This window comes from Leguminivora glycinivorella, chromosome 15 (assembly GCF_023078275.1).
Source record: "Leguminivora glycinivorella isolate SPB_JAAS2020 chromosome 15, LegGlyc_1.1, whole genome shotgun sequence".
Taxonomy (NCBI): domain Eukaryota; kingdom Metazoa; phylum Arthropoda; class Insecta; order Lepidoptera; family Tortricidae; genus Leguminivora; species Leguminivora glycinivorella.
In genome coordinates, this window is record NC_062985.1 from 13,167,654 (window position 1) to 13,181,818 (window position 14,165).

A 14,165-nucleotide genomic window follows, 5' to 3' on the forward strand; every position below is an offset into this window, starting at 1 on the left:
AATTTAAAGGTAACGAAACATAATTAGAAGTTATTAGGTTTTTGAAGGTCTGAGACGAAATGAGAATTAGGATTTTAGGAGCATTATTGGATATGTCAGTTATTGTTTTATTGGGTTGGTAAGAAAGTAATGAGCGATCGATTGAATTCCACATAAAATTTTTGAGAGAGTTCTAGAATCTTCTATGGTCGAAAGTATATAAAGGGCGAGTCGCACAGTTTCTCGTCAGTCATTCACTAGCTGTCGCCGAGCTAATATAAGGAAGAAAATGGACGAATTAAAAGTGCATGTAAGGCATTGCTTACTATATGAATTTCAGTCTGGCCATTCAGCCGCCGAAGCAGTGCGTAATATATGTCAGCGTGTTGCTCCTGAAGTTGTGTCTGAGGCCACGGCGAAACGATGGTTCCAGCGGTTTCGTAGTGGCGACTTTTCATTATCAGATCAACCTAAGTCTGGTCGACCGGTGAAGATTGATGTAGCCAAATTAAAAACCTTAATTGAAGGAGATCCGAGGCTAACGAGTCGTACTCTTGCTACCGAGTTAGGCTGCTCTCATGTCACCATAGAAACACATTTACACGAGTTGGGAAAAAACTACAAATACAGTGTTTGGATACCGCACGAACTTGATAGACATCAACTAAACCGCCGTGCCGATATCTGCATACAACTTCTGTCTTTTCGCCGCACATTCAACTGGTTGGACCATCTTATCACTGGAGATGAAAAATGGGTCTTATATATAAATCACACACGCAAACGTCAGTGGCTAGCTCCAAACGAAAAAGGAATAGAGGCACCAAAAACAGAGCCTCACCCGAAAAAAGTTATGCTGTCCGTTTGGTGGGATATTCATGGTATTATTCACTGGGAACTCCTACCAAGTGGAATGACTGTTACCGCATCAGTATACTGTAATCAGCTTGAAAATTTAAACCAAAAAATCTGTCAGAATCGTCCACAGCATGCTAAAGTTTTTTTCTTAGACGACAATGCTCGCCCACACATTGCAAAAGTGACTCGGCTAAAGCTATTGGAGCTAGTAGGTTGGAAAGTGATACCTCATCCACCGTACTCTCCAGACATGGCTAAACAATGCCTTGAATGAAAAAAAGTTCGATGATCAAGTCCATCTACGACAGTACATAGCTGAGTTTTATCTAAACCTAAGAACTTCTTCGCCGATGCTATTCATTCTTTACCAGAACGACGGAGACAAGAAGTAGATATCGAAGGCCGTTATATTTTTGATAAATGATTAAAATAATAAATTAAATAAAAATTACAATATTGGTTATGATTCGCTCATTACTTTCTTACCAACCCAATAATACAATCGGACGGAGTTTGTACATTTTTACCGCATTTTCTTCAACAACAATTAGGCTCTTCGTCAAGGTTTGACATTAACATTACTGGCGTCGTCATTGCAGGAGTAATTCTGCAGATGCCGTTTGTGTAGGTACATAATATCATTTCATTTCATTTCATTTCATTTCATTTCATTTCATTTCATTTCATTTCATTTCATTTCATTTCATTTCATTTCATTTCATTTCATTTCATTTCATTTCATTTCATTTCATTTCATTTCATTTCATTTCATTTCATTTCATTTCATTTCATTTCATTTCATTTCATTTCATTTCATTTCATTTCATTTCATTTCATTTCATTTCATTTCATTTCATTTCATTTCATTTCATTTCATTTCATTTCATTTCATTTCATTTCATTTCATTTCATTTCATTTCATTTCATTTCATTTCATTTCATTTCATTTCATTTCATTTCATTTCATTTCATTTCATTTCATTTCATTTCATTTCATTTCATTTCATTTCATTTCATTTCATTTCATTTCATTTCATTTCATTTCATTTCATTTCATTTCATTTCATTTCATTTCATTTCATTTCATTTCATTTCATTTCATTTCATTTCATTTCATTTCATTTCATTTCATTTCATTTCATTTCATTTCATTTCATTTCATTTCATTTCATTTCATTTCATTTCATTTCATTTCATTTCATTTCATTTCATTTCATTTCATTTCATTTCATTTCATTTCATTTCATTTCATTTCATTTCATTTCATTTCATTTCATTTCATTTCATTTCATTTCATTTCATTTCATTTCATTTCATTTCATTTCATACCAAAAAATAAAATGTTGTTTAAATATACATAAGAATGCAAAACTAAAACCTGCAACGCGGCAATGCTGCTAGCATTTTTGTCACTTTTGGATCAGGTGATAGCCGGAACGTAACTTAATTAGGTACTTAATTATTTCTTTAGTCTTAATTTTAGTTTAGTTTAGCATGTTAACTATTAGTTTAGAATAGTTTTAATTTGATTTATTTATTATTTGTATTAAATTTACTTTACCCCTATTTTATTAAATAAAACTAACTATTTATTTAGTCCCGATGCAATTTGTTCCCGACGTTTCCGCCCTTAGCCGCAATAGACAAGCTCTGCTCCGTGACAGGACCAGTAAGGAGGTGGGAATCCAGAATCAAAATTATAATTTTCATTCATTAAAAAGTACTTAGGTAACTTTTTATTGAAGCATTAATCTTCAGAGTATGTACACAATAGTCATCACATTTAATTTAAATCCTTCTCTGCCATATTTTCTATTTATTTTGCTCTCGCATTTCTTGAAATACGTAACTGAGGCTGAAATGTAATTAACGTATTTTCCCCTCACTAGCTCGGAAACACGTGTTTTGTCCTTTAATACCAGCGGGTAAAAACGCATTTTATCCACTAGTGGGTAAAGTAATTTGACCTTGAATAAAGTCAAATTAACTGCTTTAAAATTGATAAAAGTAGGTGAATCTAGTAATAAAGAGGATTTACCACCTGTGGAACTACTGGAAGCAGTGATAAACGCATCTTTTGCGTTGTAGTTTCCTCGCTATAGTGAGGGGAAAAGTTTTGTGTTACACTCGAGTGCAAATGTATTTTACTTCTCGTGTGTTAAAAAACTCGCAAGTTCAGGATTCTATTCTCGAACCACTCGCTTCGCTCGTGGTTCAACTATAGAATCCTTTCACTTGCTCGTTTTTCAATTCCACACTCGGCGTTAAAATACAACTTTGCCCCCTTGTATAACAAATAACTATTATTGGAGTTTGAGAAATCCAAGTGTTCAGGCAAATATTCGTCTTGCGGTAATAAGGATTATCAAGGTTATTCCAAGTTTAAACGTATGTACATTGCACGTGTCTTTTTGGATTTTAAACGCGTAATCCATACTAATATTATAAATGGGAAAGTGTGTGTGTCTGTTTGTTTGTCCGTCTTTCACGGCAAAACGGAGCGACGAATTGACGTGATTTTTTTTAGTAGAGATAGTTGAAGGGATGGAGAGTGACATAGGCTACTTTTTGTCTTTTTCTAACGCGAGCGAAGCCGCGGGCAAAAGCTAGTAGGTATCTAAATCTCTTGAGCCGTAGAACCCCAAGCGTAGCGATGAGTGGAGCGGAGAATGGTTCAGCAACTGTCGAGTACATCCAGGCAACGTAAAATGTAAATTCATAACTAGGAACATGGAAGTTGCAAAATATTCTCGAAATTGCCGAAATTTCTGGATTTTCATGAAAAACTTTCGATTCCCCGTGTGGGGAATTTCACCACCCCCTTTCTTCCCGTGGGTGTCGTAGAAGGCGACTGTGGGATATGGGTTAAAAATTGTGGCGTAGGCGAGAGGCTGGCAACCTGTCACTGCAATGTCACAGTTTCGTTTTCTTTCAACCCCTTATTTGCCAAGAGTGGCACTGAAACTTGAGTAGTTTCATGTGCTCTGCCTACCTCTTCATGGGATACAGGCGTGATTGTATGTATGTATGTACATACTTCCGATTTTATTCATAAACGGTTGACGACTAAATCTTTTGATATTTACATCACTAATTGAGCGTACTCTTACTATGGCTAGGTACCTACAAACCTGCAAATCTGTATCTGTAGGTATCTGTAGTGTCATAATATATAAATTAATACACACACACGAAAAAATACCGAGAATATTGATATTTGTTCTAGACATACCTATTCCTTAGCACCTTTAACACTAAAGTAACAGTGTCTAGATTTCTAGAGTCTAGACGTCGTCTTTTCTTAGAATACAATCAATGAATTAGGTACTTAAATCTAAGATTAGGACCTAATCGTACCTGATACGAAATTGCGATATTGCAATATATTGCAGAAATTGCGATATTTTAATCTGTATCTGTATCTGTATCTGTAGGTATCTGTAGTGTCATAATATATAAATTAATACACACACACGAAAAAATACCGAGAATATTGATATTTGTTCTAGACATACCTATTCCTTAGCACCTTTAACACTAAAGTAACAGTGTCTAGATTTCTAGAGTCTAGACGTCGTCTTTTGTTAGAATACAATCAATCAATGAATTACTTACATCTAAGATTAGGACCTAATCGTACCTGATACGAAATTGCGATATTGCAGCTACATACTTGGCGATAAACAACTGTAAAAATCCTTACAAAAACTTTGACATAAGCGATGTCGGACAAAAACAAATAGCAGATCGTTGAACTTATAATTTCAAACAAATGTTAAAAACTGTATTTACCTGAAATTGCTGAATTCGCTGCAATAACTGGATGTCTAGACGAGGAGAGGTTAAATCAGAATACAACCAAGTTAATTCGTGCTAACCCCGCGGGAACGATGTGACAACCCTTGCGCTCTGGTTGGTGGAATGTGTAGGTAAAATCACGGTATATTAAAATTTCATTAGGGTTGCAAAAAGTTATGAGGGCGTTTCGATATTCATATATGTAATAACGATTGACTTAGCGTGCTTCGTGTGACATATGTTTCTAATTGTGTGAAATAATAAGGACACTAATAAGTAAAACCGAAATAAATTACATATATGAAAGAAAAAGTGACCAAGTCCTCTGGTGCCTGAGGCTGGAATCGAACCAGCGTACTTTCCTATCGCGGGGAAATGCCTCTTAATCCGTTCGGCCACCCAGGTCACAGCTGTCGAGGTCGAAATTATCTCTCATATGAGTAATCTATACAAGGACTCGTAGCGCCCTCTAACTAACTAATAAGTAGTTTCTTTTTGTTCAGTGTATTATTATATAACTTAATTGAGTTTTCGATCATATCTACCAAAGTTCCGTGTTCTTTGATTTTCTCAGTTGTATTTGTTTGCTATGAGACAAACTTAACCAAGCTGTATTTGAACGCCAAAAATACCTACATATATTAGATGTGATGTATCCCTAAAATTTTAGTCTAAAAGCTAACAGGAAAACTCGATTATTCTCCCCGATATTGATTAATTTCATCTGATTTCCTCATTTTCATCATGCAGAATTATGTTACTAATAAAATTTCTGCATAGCGACGGCAGCTTGTATTAAAGTAACGATGAGATCTGCCCTTAGGTGGCAATTTATTTTAAACACGATTCAAGGGTAGGAGAAAGATAAATACTCATGTCGAAATTCACTCGATGTGAAAAGAGCGTCGCATAAGAGGGGACGTTGTTTCAATTAAAATGTTTTATTTTATTAGAATCAGTAAGTAAATCCTCCTCAAAATATGTATACTTGAGCCAGCTCCTTGAAACCTTATTACTATTTACCTAAAACAGCTGATCACCTGGATTGAATCATTAATTTCCCACCGTCACTTCAATCTATCAATAGTTAGAGCTAGTCTACAAATAACAAAATAAAATGTTCATAGCAATCCCAGGGGTCCACACACGTGGACCACTCGTGGCTAACTTTATAGCAAGTTAACTATTGTGAAATCATTTGTCTCACGATGTCCTAGCTGTGTGACCCGAACAGCTTTCTAGAAAACTCCATGACTTGTTAAACTAGGCTAAGTAACATTTTATGTAGACGCGTCTTCCGTAAAAATAGCCGCGACCGCAAAAAATAATAAGCTAATCACAATAAACTGGCAACGCAATCAAAACTATGATTTGAATTAAACTCATTTTACTATGAAAACAACAACATTTTTATGTTTCCGTCTAGCCTCTGCACAACATGCTTCTGTAATCACGGCAGCCTACGATCCTATCGTTTTGCGACATGTACATTGCCGTGTGTCTTAGAATACGAATTCATTTGAGTAGGAATATGAGCGTAGTGGATAATAATTATTTGAGTACAATAAAGGGTTAGGTAGCAGGGTTATTATTGTAGGTGAGCGAAGTTGCGAGCACGTCGTAGACCTTAATAGTAGTTTAATACTAGTTGGCGCAGGTGCCTCCTGCTATGCTTATTTGATAAGAAGGACGTATCTAAATTTTCTATTAGCTATACTTGAGTCTTTATTGAAAAGCTTGTGTTTTAGCCCCAGGCGGTTTCAGTTTGATAAGGAAAGATAGGACAAATCATGTCTGCGGCCTTATTCGTAGGCCTAATGAAAGCTTAATTACGATTTTCTTTTTCTTAAACTTATTCAGTATTTTTCTGGGCAGCTACATAGGTACTACCTATAACAGGTTGTTAATGATTCACGGTTAGTTTCACTTGACGTAAATTGACCGTGATTAACTTTCGGTTTATCATCGAGCAGATATTTCGACGCAGTTGCATACATCATGATCACGGGTAAATGAAAATAGTGTTGCCGCTCGGACTACCCTCATCCATGCGCAACTGCTGCATTCTCTTTCAACGTTACCGCTGGTCAGATTCAGGTTCGTTGACCTATTCGAAGACGACACTCGCAGATTTAGGGCCAATAGCATCAACCATATTTGACAGACACATCATCCTCACGCAGCAGACGACTATGGAACTTCCCATACAATAAAATTTAATGAACGCTTTAACGGTGACAGATATTGTGATGCAACCGGCCCTTAGATTAATTTACTTGAAGCAAAAGCACTGATAATTGTTGCCTTGATGCGCTGTCTCAAGACCCCACGAAAATTTTCAACTTATTCTACACAATTTAGTGTCTTTTGCTTTCGATTCTTGTCACTATTTTATAAGTATAGGTACGTACAGTCAGCATCAATAGTAGCGAATGAAACAACGCACTAAAAGTATCTGACATCCCGGATAACTTTTCTAAATATAGACATCTGTCATTTTACAAATAGGCACCAAATCATCTCTTCTTATTTACCAGTTAAGGAATAGTAGACAATCTGACACGCTGTTTATTGCACTTTTGACGCCGACTGGCCTATAAAAAGCTTGTGAAACATTTTTGCTCTGTTGCGCTTAGTTAATCAACAAAGTTTATTCTCCACTTGATTTGCTCCCTCGCACGTGCCGTCCGATTACGCTCGTATGAAATATAGTCTATATTTTTATGCGCTAGTCCCCTGAGGCGTGGTCAGGTGTAGTTGTATTAATATGTTTCTTTGTGGGCCAATCTATAAGCTAGTCGCGAAGATGGAGAGTAAGTAGAAACAAAAACGCACATTACTAAACCTACTTTTGTTTCTCTTAAAATTGAGGTAATTTATGTAATAGCTGTAGAAACTTCAATCTAAGAGACGAGAAGTATTCTACTTTAAACAAGAAGTATAAGTAAAGCCTCCGCCACACATAAAGCGTTTGTTAGCGGAGCGCAATGATAGCGGTGCGCCGAAGGAACGCTGCGCTGGCGTTCCGCTCGCAATTCGCGCGCATTCCGCTCTCAATTCTCGCTCGTTAGTTCCCGCCGGCGTCCGCTAGGGGCAAGGCCAGCGTTCGTTCGGCGCACCGCTATCATTGCGCTCCGCTAACGCTCTGCCTATGCTCTCAAAACGCGCATGTGTGGCCGAGCTTTAAAGGCCTAAAGATAAAAATTTGTTTGCATGGAAACGCTACGCTTCGCATCGATTCCTGTGAGTCGAGTGTGAGTTTTTTTTTTTATGTACATACCTATTATAAGTATTTACACCTATATGAGTATATCGTTGTCTAAGTACTCACAACACAAGCCTTCTTGAGGTTACCGTGGGACTCAGTCAATTTGTGTATGAAGTCCTATATCCATGCTAATATTATAAGTGGGTGTGTCTGTTTGTTCGTCTTTCACGGCAAAACGGAGCGACGAATTGACGTGATTTTTTAAGTGGAGATCCGTGTAGTTGAAGGGATAGAGAGTGACATAGGCTACTTTTTGTCTCTTTTTAACGCGAGCGAATTCGGAGGAAAAAGCTAGTATTTAATATTAAATAAATTTACATAAATTTACATAAATACATAAATTTTATGTATGTCGCTCTCCGCTCTTGACTTAAAAAACTCTTGCAACCCCTAGGGTCCGGAACATAACTAATATTGCCTGGATTAGTCGCGTCCGCCATGACAGCCTTATTGCTCCTGTAACCGCAATACTGGATTTTGATCTAGACTAGCTTGTCATTTGTTTCATTAGACACTGATTTCTAGTTAGAGTATTAGTAGTAGTAGTAGTAATACACTTTATTGTACAAAAATAAGAACACACACAGGAAAGAAAAAAGAGCACACACATCATTGTGACCCAGTCACAAGCCAGTTGTGTCACAGTCGGTAGTGACCCTGCCTGCTACGCCGCGGTCCCGGGTTCGAATCCCGGTAAGGGCATTTATTAGTGTGATGAGCACAGATATTTGTTCCTGTGTCATGGATGTTTTATATGTATATAAGTATTTATATATTATATATATCGTTGTCTGAGTACCCACAACACAAGCCTTCTTGAGCTTACCGTGGGCCTCAGTCAATCTGTGTAAGAATGTCCTATAATATTTATTTATTTATTTATTTTATTTATCATTTGTACAAAGGCGAACTTATCCCATTAAGGGATTTCTTCCAGTTAACCTTAGAGCAGTTAAAGGAGAATTGGAGACGGTAGACTTTCCTAAGCTAAACCTATATCTAACCTACAAACTATAGCAATATAGACGTTATATCATATAATACAGTTTTATGACTACCCTACATACATACACAACACGATAGAGTATTCACGAGGGCCCAAAAAAGGCTACGTTATTTTTTGTTTATCTTAAATTACTTTTTCAACAGTAAAAGTAGAAAGAAAATCCCGAAACGGTGGGCTAAAATGGTAACAGCCTGGGACCCGCGGAATACCATAGCCGATGCAGGCCGGGATTCAGGCAGGCTAAAAAGGAGATGGCGGGACGACCTGGACGCATTCTACTCAAAATGGTGGTAAAACACTGAGGGGAGGCCTTTGCCCAGCAGTGGGACTCCAAGAGAAGCTAATAAAAAATAAAAAGTAGAAAACTGGTTTAAACTTTTTCGATTACTACAAAACGGACCAACGAAAGCAGTGCTAGTCCACCAGATAGCACATCTTTACTAACAAAAGTGGTGAATTGTGTAAGTCAACGCTCTTACAAACAGAGGACGCGATTATTTTGTAATTGGATACCTCAATAAAATACAACAGTAGGTACGGAGGAAACAAAGGTAAAAGGAGCGATCTCTCATAAAAGTTAAGTTAGCGAAAATTGATCACGTCAAATTCAAACAAAGAAACTTGGTTTTAATTAGATAAAAAAAATATTGCACAAAAATCATGCAATTAAAAAAAACCGGCCAAGAGCGTGTCGGGCCACGCTCAGTGTAGGGTTCCGTAGTTTTCCGTATTTTTCTCAAAAACTACTGAACCTATCAAGTTCAAAACAATTTTCCTAGAAAGTCTTTATAAAGTTCTACTTTTGTGATTTTTTTCATATTTTTTAAACATATGGTTCAAAAGTTGGGGACGCACTTTTTTTTCCTTTAGGAGCGATTATTTCCGAAAATATTAATATTATCAAAAAACGATCTTAGTAAACCCTTATTCATTTTTAAATACCTATCCAACAATATATCACACGTTGGGGTTGGAATGAAAAAAAAAATCAGCCCCCACTTTACATGTAGGGGGGGTACCCTAATAAAACATTTTTTTCCATTTTTTATTTTTGCACTTTGTTGGCGTGATTGATATACATATTGGTACCAAATTTCAGCTTTCTAGTGCTTACGGTTACTGAGATTATCCGCGGACGGACGGACGGACGGACGGACGGACGGACGGACGGACGGACGGACGGACGGACGGACGGACGGACGGACGGACGGACAGACAGACATGGCGAAACTATAAGGGTTCCTAGTTGACTACGGAACCCTAAAAAAATAAAAGCAACCAATGCATTTATTTACAATGTACTAATTGAAATGCCTAATTATTACACGCCTGTTTGTAAAGCTAATTAACTAGCGGGCAATAACTTTTTGCCATTGTTAATCAGACGATTAAAACAATTACAATGGATATTGCTCATGTTATGGACAATCCAATGTAATCAAGTAGATTTAACCTCCTGGATCCTGAAGGTATTAAATCTGGAAAAACTGTATTTTTTTTGGAAAAATCGATTTAATAAGTAACCAGTAACGTAGGAAAAATAGTAAAAAAAATCATAGTGTTTTCCCCTCGATTTTTCCTTATGGGCTCAGGCGAGTACATGGGGACTTTGTCCTCACTCGAGACACCAAACAAATAAAACAAAATACTACAGAAATCAACTTTAATTACATAAAAAAATATAAAAAATACTTATTATATTAAAACTATATTATTTCAGTCTGAAATAAACCGAAATTCTATAAATCATGCATAATAAACACAAAAAAATACTTCTGTAGGTACTTAATAGTACAGGCAAAAAATAAAATTTTGGTTTGATATTAAACTCTTCTGGAATAAATTGTGTAGGTACTATTAGTATATTAGTACATGTGTAAAAAAGGTACGTAAGTTGCATATTAAGCAAATTACTTGAATGAAAACTAAACTAGAAATTACAGTAACAATTTTCCTTACTAAATAAATAACATTTTATGGCTGACATTTCTTAGGACATTTTTATATTATCTTAACATATAGTTTAGTTTTAATTCAGTACCTAACCTTAATCTTCAGTTTTAGATTTCATAGGACATTTTTATCCTACCTTATAGATTAAGCTTTAATTAAGTAACTTAAATTCTCAGTCTTACATTGATTAGGACTTCTTACATTAAAATTTAGTTTTTAGTACATGTGTTTTTCGGTATCAGTGACTAGTGAAGATAATTATTTTGTATCTTAATTTTATTAACAATACAAAATAATAAGACTCACAGTATTGACTGTTGTTTGGTATGGAATTCAGTATAAATAACAGTTTCTCTGAATAGTTAGACACGGATACCCAAAGAAGTAGTGCCAAATGCTCTAGCTATAATTTAGAGCATGTGATTCTACTCTTTTTCCAGTTTGAAGGCATCCTTGTTTGCTTTTCAGTCATCATAGGCATATGACGAGCCAGTTTGCTGATGAAGTCTAAATGAAGAAGATGCATGTGCAATCTCCATCTTCGTCTCTTTATCTTTTGGAGCCAGTTCACCCTCAGAAACATCTTCTTCATCACAGCTGACGGTGTTTAGCTCTAATACAATTTTATTCTATCTGATAACTTCTGATATATATCTTCTTCTTTCCTCTATTTGACAGTTTTTTAAGCCTGAAAATCGGAATTAAAATGTAATCAACTTTTATGTGAAATAAAAAATCTTACATTATTGAGACCGGTTGTACTCGTCCGAGAACATAACTTACTTGTTTAAATCCGCTAGTACTCACACGAGTACATAAACTTCAGAGCTATATAAAACCAAAGTTTTTTAACTATATGGATAAAATTTACTTACTGGCATATGAAATACATTATATATTTATTAATTAAAACCAAACAAAAATATATAATTAGACTTTCAATGAGATAAATTCGGATTTACTTACCGCGGGACACCGTGTAGCCGATAGTGACAGATGTCAAAGCCGCACTGATCGCTGATTGGCCATCTGAGGCTAGGTGTCTGTTTTATTTGGTTGACAGTTTCGTTCGGTAACGTTCTATGCCTACAAACTTGTTGTGCTGCTTTGACATTTCACAGGAGATTTTTTTTGATCTTATGTCCTCAAGTGAGGACCGGGGGATCCAGGAGGTTAAACATTAGCATCTGTCTACTATTTACAGATAATATATGTAGACCGATTCACAGAAGTCTAATTGGAAATAGAGGTAAATGGATGTGGTTTTAAAAAAAAAACTTAAAAATTACATACTAGGAATAGAAGGAAGGAGATCGAATATGCCTGGCGATTTGGATTGAATACGCCTATTTCACATTACTTTTGACTATAGCATCTTGATTCTATCGAGTCTTGATTCCATCAAATACTACTTACAACAGTAATTGACATTCCATGCAACCAGTGGCAGCGACTGGCCGAAGACCAACCCACGTGGCGTGGTGTCCATGATGGTCAATCCAAGCACGATAATGCCTGATGCTCCTCTTTAAATGATAAACGCATGAGGCGCCACGAGCAGGGGGGTTACCATGAAGTGCTAAAGCCGTTCAGTTTAGGTTGAGAGAAAGGGACAAAGCTATAGCAGTTCCATAGCTCCGTCCCTCTCTCTCAACCTAAACTGAACGGATTTAGCACTCCATGGTAGCCCCCCAGGACTCTAACCCCTGCCCTCCTGGGGGAGCATACCTGCCGTGTGCGTGGACGAGGAATCTTCTCTCGAATTAGGCTACACAGCCACGAACGCAAATGTCGTAAGGATGCTGCTTAAATCATGTCATAGATGGCCTATTATTATTATTCATTGAGAAAACAATGTAATAGAAATCAACTTTGTTTTATTACTACAATATACATACACTTTCACAATTGTGGCCTAACTGTGGATTGCAAATAACAAATTTCAACAAATGATTATACCTATTCGACAACTTGCTCATCCACACTGTGAATCAGCCAGCACGAAACGTCAGTTTTGGCAAGTCGAATAAAGCTCTTGATAAGTTTGACGGAGTCAGGCAAACCGCATCATTACTCGAATAAACTATACAGGGTGACCAAGCCGTGCGGTCCAACTTACTCCAGGCTCTTCTTATGCCTGCTTAACATATCGTCACTACTTTTAAAAAATCTCGTATCTCACGCTGCTCCTCAAAGTTAAAACGCAGTAAGTCTATATGCATTCCATACATACTTACTACAATTTTCTTGTCATTGACAGACGGAGATACAAGTTTTTTTTAAAGTACCTAGTGACGATATGGATAAGTAGTTTACTTACGAGTTAGCAAAATGGTTAGCTAAATACGTACAGATGTTAGTGCGAAAAGATTTGCCTTCGAATTGTTACGGAAACGTACGAACGTGTCATGCTATTTCAGTCAGTGTCAGTACAAGATGTACTGACATTGACTGAACTAGCATGACAAATACGAACGTTTCCTAAGGAAACCCTTTTCGTACTACATCTGTATAGGTACAACGCATTCAGATATTTTCGGTTAAAGGAATATCTATGCAAAACCACCTACAAAAGTGCTATCAGCTTATAAATTTGAATTGAATTGCGATTATCATATTTGTTTACAAATCCTACCATAAACCACGTTCGAAGTGTTGTACACTTACGTGCGAATTCACAAGTGTGACAAAGTAGTTTGTGGTAGGCCATCTTGCCTGTTTGTGCCTGGGGCACCCACTGGAAAGAGTTTTGCTTACTATTCCCAGTTATAGTTATCAGCATTGCGATACAGCGAGGAAATGTCGCCAGTATCCTTGGTACTGTAACGACCCGATGTCCTCGCCTCTTACAAATCTATGTATATAATTATTTGAATAATCTGACTTTGTTTCTTTTAGACAATTGTCTATGTTAATGTTGTGTTGTATGATTTCATAATAAGTAATATTCTAATCAAATAGTTACACTATTTGAATACAGTATTTGTAAAATTAAATATGCTTAGAAACAAAAATTCCAGGAAATTGAAAATAACAATTCTCGGAATTTGGGCACGCACATTTCGCACAACGATCACTGTTGCTACCCGCAGCACAAGGCCACGCTGGGGAGATCACACGATAGAAAAATAATAATTATTCCCGGAATTCAAACGTACATAATTTACAAAGATCAACATTTCTAAAACTGTTGCCAAAAGCGTTATTATCGAGGAAAGCAGTAAATCGGGATAAAAATATAAAAGTTAGCGTAATTTACAAAATCAAACATTCCTTACACTATTGCCGTAAGCGTTGTTATCG